Raw genomic sequence first — 9,219 nt, forward strand, 5'->3', positions numbered from 1 at the left:
TTTTTTTTTTTTTTTTTTTTTTTTTTCCCCGGGAAGGCTAAACTCAGCAGGGGGGAAAAAATATATATGGCTCAAATGCCGCCCCGCAGGCTGCTTCAGCGCGGCAGAGGGGCTCGGTGCGGGGCGCCCGGGCCCCCACGTGCCCCATAACCTGCTCCCCGTCCCTCGTGCCCCATAACCTGCTCCCCGCTGCCCTCTCCTCCCTGGAAAGCCGCTCTCGCCCAGGACTTTCGGGACAATAAAAATAGCTAGAAGATGCTCACCTGGAAAAATTGACATAAAGTTCTGTTTTTTTAAATCTTACTTGTGGTTCGTGTTTGTCACGGAAAAAAAAAAAAAAAGATGTACTTCATGTACTTAGATGCAAGTTAAATTTTATTTAGAAAGTCCAGCGTGGTGGCTGTGCTTGCGTATAGAACTTCTCAGGGGCTTGTTTTGAATGGACAAATGGGCAAAGGCTTCAGTTTGCTGAGGTGCACGCAGTGAGGCTAGTGCTTTTACCACGACATAGTCCTGTTTCCAGTGCTACAGAAGATGCAGCCTTTTAAACAAAACATTCTCCATCATAAACTTTGCTCCAAATTCTGCTCGGGGTGTCTTAAATCTGTAGTCCTTCAGAGGAGCATATACCAGACATTTATCCAAGACTTGAGTTGAAATAGTTTCACCTTGATAGCACCTGGAAAAGGAAGTGGTTTTGCCCTAATTAGTACTTTTTTTTTCTCTTTTTTTCCAAAAGGAAGGAGTGTGTGTGTAGTGTATTTTATCTTTGTGTAAGTACTTGCCATGCAATTTTAGAATGGCAGTGTACAGCATTACCATCTTCTATGACATTTCTTTTAGAATGACAGTGTGCAGCATTACCGTCTTCTATAGGTTATTTCTTTGTACTTAATACATTAAAGTCTTGATCTTTCAAGCCATTTATATGTCTGAAGCTATTGATATGAATCACTAAGGAAATGCAACTCAGGAATATGTAGTCAAATAGCATTTGATTGTCTTGGTAATGGGCTGCAATGTAAGATAAGTAAATAGATGTATTTGAAGTTGATAACACAATTCACATAATTTATTCCCCTCATAGTAATAGTATAACATTATTTCTAGTGTCTGATCTATGCAAGGTTTACTTTGCTTTACATTGTCAACTTCAAATAAGGGAAATGCTTAAGCAAGGGTGAAATTTACTTACCTGAAAAGTCATGCAGACTTCACTTGTGTGTTCATGATTGTGTAGCATACATAATACTTAAGCATCAGAATATTTTTGCCATGAAGTGGCATTCCCTTTTCAGAGAGAACAAAACAGTGAATATGCTCTCATAATAGGTGCCCAAGTTAGGCTACTTTTGTTTTTTCTCTGGAATGTTTCAAATCAGGAGCTGCTTCAGTGTGCCTGGTCCTTGCTGCCCCGTGTTTCGCTGTCCCCTGTCGGGCGGGAGAAGGGAATTGATGGGATCAGGAGCCGTGAGCATGGTCGGCTGCCTGCAAGAGGCCGCTCTCGTGTGCAGGGACGAGAGTCCATGGGCCGGGCTTAGGGTCCTGGGATGTGCCTGGACACCCTCCTCTCTGGGCCTTCCATTGCCAAACGTGCGTCTGTCGCGTGACAGGGCTGAGTTTATTGCATGACTGGCAAAAAAAAAAAGGCAAAACCAGCCTGTTCTTGATGGTCTTTGTTGAAGTCAGCAGCCTGAAGCGGGTAGCAGCGAATACTAAAGGGAATTGGGATGTACACAGTAATGTGCCTAAGCCTGCGCAAGGCTTGGGAGGAATGCAGCGCAGGTAATGGCCAAACTAATGTTTTCTCTTGAAAAAACTGCCTGTGCTGGCACTTGTAAACACACTGACAGGGCAGTGAACCCTGTGGCTCTGCGTTGCTGAGGGAATGCAGCAGCTGGGTCCACAGAGCAGTTTAGCAGCAAGGACTCACAGCAGGGTGTTAAACAGGTGAGAACAGATCTTGTACTCGTTCAGCTGGACCGCTGGTTTGACCAAAGGGCGGGTGTCCTTGTGCACCATTAGCATGTTTTGTCATTAGCTTTTCTGATGAACAAATGGATCTGAAATGAGATTCAGTTAGCTTTAGTATTTACCGATTTTGGAATGTTCTTGCAGGCTTAATGTAATGGTCTCTTAAGATGGATGTTGTTTCTCCTAAAGCCAAAAATAAGACAGTTTTGACGTGGGCTGCTTCTCACAGTATAACTGGGTTTTGTTTAGAGTGCAGGATGTTGATACTTCCTTGCTCTCACATGCAAGTCTTAACCTTGGCATTTTGGGTTAAAACATGCTCAGCATAGGTGGAGTCTTGAGGAACATTGTTATTAAGTTCAGAGTCTTTAATTGGCATATGTGAAATTCATTTTGTTTCCCAAAGCTTAGGGCTCAGCTGAATTTGGATGAGTTTCCACACAAAGCAATAGGCACATTCTTGATAATCAGAGCATCCCAGGTCAACCTTTGTTTGCCCTTCTTTGCCACTGGCTTTTGTCTTGTTGTACAACTGGCTGTTGTATCATTCTTCCACATTTCTCAAGTTCATCTTCTTCCTTTTCTGCTCTTCTATCATTCCTGTCAGACCTTTTCTTTTTCTCCTTCTGTGCTGAAGGAGATTTGTAGACCTGAGGAACATTGAGATGAGTAGCCTGTTTCTGTCCCCAGTGGCACAAAGGTGCCAACATCCTCAGGACAAGTTTTTGCTCAGCTTACGAGTTCCTATGATCATGATGCTAATGGATTGGTGCTCTTCTTGAATACGAGAGTTTAGCCCTGAGACATGAGTTTCCTTAAACAGAGATGTGCATGAGTATTGTTCTGAGGGGGAGCGAGAAGATCTGAGGAACGTGCCTGTCTCTGCACATCGTATTTCCAAGCTGGGGAGGGAGGGGGGCAGCTCTCTGACCTGAGCAGATGTGTGTCTCTCATGGCACAATGTCAGTGGGGCTCCTGGAAAAGGATTCAAATATAAAGGAGTTGAAGATAAAGGCAGATAATTCAAAAGACTACCATGAAGGATTTTTGGAATCTGATCTTTCAGAAAATCCTCCAAAATCCCTTGCAAGTGTGTGGCTTGGGAAGCCATGGTGGTTATTAGGACAGTTACATAGAAGCAGCACTGTTTTAATAGTGCCACCTGAGACATTTATAATATGATCATTGAACTAAGCATTTGGTGGTGAGGTGCTCATACCAGAGCTGTACCATGAGTTTAATTAATTTTCTGTCAACACTGGCAAGTAATGTTGTGATAGAACTGCTCTGTCCTGCATTGGTTAGCCAGTAATTTCTTTGCAATATGTTCAAGAAAGGTGTGAAGTAAGTATCTAATTTTGGGATAAACCTGAATCTTCTCCACATATGTAGGACATCTCTGTGAGTGGGTGGTGTTCTGATCTGCATTCTCTTAAATGCCACATATTTGAAAATTGTAGCATACTCAGCACTGCCACAGTGTAAAACTACGTGTAAATGTGTTATGTCATATTGGTTAGAATGAGGACTTTTTTTGTGCTGGTTATTCCTGTTATTTTTTGATAAAATGCAAGCACTGAGCACTATGCTTGTACATTTGTACAGTACATATGCTTGTACTGTGCAGTGCTTGTGTATTTATGCTTCAGGGATGTAATTGACAGTATAAACTGAATATATGGTGAAGCCTTCACAACTGGAACATAGTCCTTATGGGATCTTAAATGCAGCCACACAGAAGTCGAGTTGCATATGGTTATAGTACAGATAATTTTGATCTTGCATTTATATGTTACTTGTTAAGAGATATCAAAGATTGTGATAGTAAATCTGTCTTAAACTGTATCCTAATTCAGATGCATCTGTTGTGGAACAGAAGGGTTAAAATACTGCAAAAACTGCGAGCTTCTGCTCTGGACGACAGGAGTTTTTGCAGACTGTGTGTGTGAGTACTGTGCTTATGCACTTGGCAGTGCTGTCTGTCCTGACAAGGTTCCTCCTCAGGGCAGTTCCTAACTTGCTACACTTCCTTGCTACTCAAAAAAATAATTCTGATATATATTTCCAAACTGAATATCTCTACCTTCTTTAATGACCAGGGTATATAAACCCAATGAGAGGTACCAGGTTCTTCAGTAGGGGTGTTTGTTTTGGATTTCAGCTTTGTTCCTGTCTTACACAGTGGTAATTGGTGTAATGTGATGGACTTTACAAGAACTAGAAAAAATATAGTAAAAATAATTAGAGTTATAGAGCAAAGCACTTATTGTTAGGCATTTCCCAACTTCTAAGTAGTTTGTCTTGTATATTCACAAAAAGTGAACCTCACCTCCTTGAGCTAATAGTACAAAATCCACATCTCAGTGCAATGATAAAACACTGAAAGAGGTAAGGGCTACTGGAGGATAAAGAAATCCTTGTCTCATCCCTGAAGCATTTGAACAAAGCATCCACATGATCTGGATTTCATTTCTGTTTCCATTACAGATTTGTAGTGTAATAGTGGGGAAGATTGTCACACAGGTACATATAGGAACAGAAGTAAAGTTTTAGAGAGCCCTACTTGTGCTGTATCTCTGTTTCTAAGGTTGCAGCTGTCAAATGGTTTTGTGCAATCGGTCAGTCATGCAATCGGTCTTCTAACACAAGCTCTTTCTGTGCAAGTCAGGAAATTCTCACTTGTCATTTTCTGCATGGAGACCTGCGAGGCTGTAATGCATATTAATTGTAAATTGATGTGTAATTAACCAGAAATATAGGTACTGAGTTGGATTCTTCACAAATATTTGTTCCTGAAGCTCCCTTTGGGAAATTACTGTATTGATATTTGCAGTCTTACCAGCTATTGAGGACTGTAGTGCAGCCAATATTTAATTCACAAAAGCACTTAATGGCTTTAGTGTACAGATATTTCAGAATATTTCAGAATATTTAAGGTTGGAAGGGACCTCTACAGATCATCTAGTCCAACCTTCCTGCTCAAGCAGGCACACCTACAGCATGTGRCACAGGGTGGCATCCAGGCGGGTTTTGAAGACCTCCAGAGTAGGAGACTCCACAACCTCCCTGGGCAGCCTGTTCCACTGCTCTGTTACCCTAACAGTAAAGAAGTTGCTCCTCACCTGGAGACGGAACTTCTTATGCTTCAGTTTGTGGCCATAAGTTTGTGGCATATGCTTTGCACTGGTTCTGGGATACAATTCTGTCAAATGTAAGGAATGCAATTTTTTAAAAATCTCCGGTGAAAAATCAATCAGTATTATAGGGAAAGTATTGCAGGATTGTGTGTCATTTGCTGTTTTACTTTTTAATTGTTTTTATTTGTTGTTTGTATAAGTTTTATATAATTACTGTATTTTTGTACATTAAAAGAAGTATGTTTTAAATAAAAGCAATATTTATTTTCAAAAAAGACATTATGGATATTATTTCAAATTTCTCAGTGCTGTCTGTGCCAGAAGGGAGAACAGAGGTTTTCTTAATGTTTTCAGTAGTTTTCTTTTTCCTGACTTTTCCCATATTTTTCTTCTTGAACATGCAAGATTTTCATTTTCCTGTGCAAGTTTTCTTCTATGGTTTCCGTCACAAACTTTATTTTATTTCCTATTAAGCATCTTAAGTGTCATCCTTTTTTTCCCCTCTAAGGAGTTTCTGCTGTCGTTGCTACACTTCTTTATCCAGCCAAAAAAATGCTCAGCTCCTAGTTTTCTGCTGTCAGCCCTCTGTTTCCAGCAGCTATCTCTAGTTTGTATAAAAGCTTCTCTGTTAACAGATCATCCTTTTTTTTTTTTTTTTTTTTTTTTTTTTTAAATTTCTCCTCAAAAAAATCAACAGCACCTAAAAGACTCTGCTGTTTGCTTGAGTATTGGCTGAAGGAAGAATACAAGTAGTGTTCTGTAGACAGGCGACTTGATGAAAACTCCTGTCTTTTCCCTCCACCCAAGGTTTCTGAGTGTTTAGAACCTAACAGCATATTTGAGTTTACAGATTTTTTATGCTTTGGGGATTTTTTTTTTTAATAAAAAGTTTGATCTGTGTAGCCTAGCAGGTGGCATGTTTTGTCTGTCAAAGATATCGTGGAGTTTTACCTTTTTGAGAGCTTTTACCAAAATATATATGTAAAGTCCATAGGACTTATAGCACAGGAACATTTAATGATGGATAGTGCCAGGATGCAGTATGTGTGCATTACTGTCCTCGTGCAAGTCTTCCCAAATATCATCAAGTTACTGCCTTTGAAGGTTGCACATGGCACTCGAACTGTGAAGATCTGCAAGAGGTCACCAAGGGAGGAAGCCACAGGTTCTTGCTCCAGTGAGTACCTTGTGACCATGTCTCTTCTTGCCTTTTCTATAGGGCAGCGCTTGACATCAACCAGAATATATGTGCATCAGTCCCACTGAACAGCCATGTAGGCCTCAGGCCAGGCTTCATGTATTTTCCTAAAACAGCTGCTTTCAATAGCTTTTTGACTTACGAGGTGCAATACTAGAAGTGGATACAGGAAATCTTTATTTTGCAGTTTCTCACTGACTAAACACCTGGCAGACAGGTTTAAAGGGAAAACTTAGTGATGCAAATGCACAGAAATAAAAGCTGTGAAGTGGATTAGGAAAGGAAACTGGTGAGATTCGAGTTGGACAAAGCTGAAGAGAGAGAACTGTATAAACCAGTTAGCAGAAAAGGGGAGGAGACCAAGTTTGATCAAAGGGGCAGACTTTATAAAAGCAAATGAATGAAGAATGATATAACAGGCTGCTGGGTTTGCAGAGCAATGGTAGATGATGTACCAACAGCCTGTGCTACTGCTTGGAAAGTATGCAGTATCAAAGTGATAAATAATCATAGGTTTATGGAAGAGCTTAAATCGGAAGGGACCTATGGAGATCAGCGAGCCTGACCCCAGCCCAGGGCAGCTGTAAGGAGACCGGGTTGCCCAGGGCTTTGTCCAGCTGACTCTTGGGCACCTGCAGGGATGGAGATGCCGTAAACTTTCTGGGTAATCTGTTGCAGTGTTCAGCCACCCCCAAAGGGAAAAATAAAAAAGAGATGGTGCTGTGGAAGCGGTGTTTGTCCAGCATTTTCTCTGTGCCAGCCTGACCGTGCTGTGTCTCAGGGAGCGGGCGAGGGCCGGGGCTTCGCACCCGAGAGGTTCCCGGGGCTGCTCCTCTGCGGCCGCCGCTGCGGCTGCTTGGGTCTGGATGGCTCCCAGCTCCTTCCTCCTCTCACCCCCGAGGTGTGTGTGGTGTTTTATACTGGTATCATGGAAACATCCGGTTACTTTGGGCATCACTATCATAAGGAAACATCAAGGAGTGTCTGAAAAGAAAGAGGAAGGATGGGATTATATTTGGGAAGAGAGAAGAGGGAAATTTACATACTATGTAGTAGGGCTGACTAAAGAAAGGAACTGGTACTTGGAGAAGAAATGGATTTGGGGATGAAGCTAGTGGAAGGAAGGAGGGTTGGGAGGAAGATATACTGGAAGGGGTGATGTCAGGAAGGAAGGAATTGGGATTGGGAAAAGACAGCAAGACAGCAAAGCAGCCTGTACCCATGAGAGGACACGCTCACACAGAGCCTGAGGTAAAAAAAATGATGGACATGATGGACACAGTATGCAGGGAGTTATTGATCTGCCACACTGCAGCAAGAAAGCTAAATTGAAACAAATACTTATTGCACTCCTCAAGTGGTCTTTTTTTTTTTTTTTTCCCTGAAATAACCATTGGCCCAATTTGTTCTGCTTTTGAGTGTTTGGAGACTTTTTTTTTTTCCCTAGGAGTTGACTGTCTCACTCTCTCTCTACTTCCCAAAGTGGAGAGAAGATACATGAACTCTGGAGGAAGGCCATTTTTCTCTTTTGAAGGCATACGACATATAAAAGATGTAGGCTTTTTAAAAGATGCTTTGCCTAAGAGAGGGAATGCTCTAAAACAGAGCTGAAGGGATTTGATTTCCAATCCCTACTAGAATTGTTTCAAAACTTTAATTCCATTCAAAACCTATATAGCATTCCTTCTCCAGTATATGGAGTGGTCTAGCTAGGAAGTTTCTTGTCCAGAGTCACTAAGCAGGAGCTGTCAGAACTGAACTCAACATCTCTAATGTCTTGGTGCCATTCCTTGTCCCTCAGGCGACCGTGTCTGAAAGAAGGCTGCTATTTCTCATCTTTGGATGTGAAGAAAACTCTCTCACTTGTTCTGTATTTTACTTTCTTTCTACTTCAACAGCATCTTCTCTTTGATGCTCAAAGTTGTTCAAGGTATTATGTAAGATTTTAATCTTTAAAGACATTATTACTTACACAGTTGTGTATTGATCACTAATGGTGGGTTTTGTTTGTTTGTTTTTCTTGCACAATGTTCAAAGTAATACATGAAAAGAATAGCTTTTATAAGGGAAACTTAAAACATTCCTAAAGGTACTCCTTCCACTTCCTTTATTAAACTGTATATATCCCATTAACCTACCAGTTAATCAAGTTGTCATTCCTGTACATGCCAAGATGACTTAGAGTCCCGGTCTACTTTCCAAAGTAACATGGGTATTTGGTATAACATCACAATAAAAGTTAGTCAGGCTTGTAAGTTAGACATATATTTGCTTTGTGCACCACACTGAGGTTTAGAGTTGCTTGAGATAAGGAAAATAAAGAGCAGCAGCAGCTCGGTCTGGCCTGACTTGCTCTCCTGAGACTGAGACTCTGCTGTAGCTGCCCCCTACTCAGAAATGAAATTGCTTGAAAGTCATTTGGACATCATCTGTAAATATTCTTTGGACATAATTTTCAATCCGGCAATACTGATTGAACGCACTGAGCTTTTCAAACACTGCAGGCATTCTGGAGTGTGTAAATGGTCTAATTGTGTTTCGGTTATTTAGTTTCAACTTAATGAGCATGAGTTTCTGAGTGGTTCATGAGACCCTTAATGAATTGCTCATCCAAAGGCACTTTTCCAGATTCTCGAGGCTAAAGTTAGTTTAGTTATTCAGAAATTTAATCGCAAATAGTTTAGAATTCCTAGATTGTCCCTCTCAGCCCTGGATTACAAAACAGCAGATCATAGCACTATACTAAGATTGGTCTTAGTCTGGATTATTTATCTGTATTTATCTTATTGGAAAGTCTGGATTCTTTATCTGTAGTCTTTTTGTTTGTGAGCTTATCTAAACTATTGCTTATTGTTAAAAATAATGAGGGGGAAAAGGTTGTTTTTAATGCTGCATTATCTAATCACAGTT

Source organism: Nothoprocta perdicaria, unplaced genomic scaffold (assembly GCF_003342845.1).
Source record: "Nothoprocta perdicaria isolate Ctin4 unplaced genomic scaffold, notPer1 scaffold_15, whole genome shotgun sequence".
Classification (NCBI taxonomy): Eukaryota; Metazoa; Chordata; class Aves; order Tinamiformes; family Tinamidae; genus Nothoprocta; species Nothoprocta perdicaria.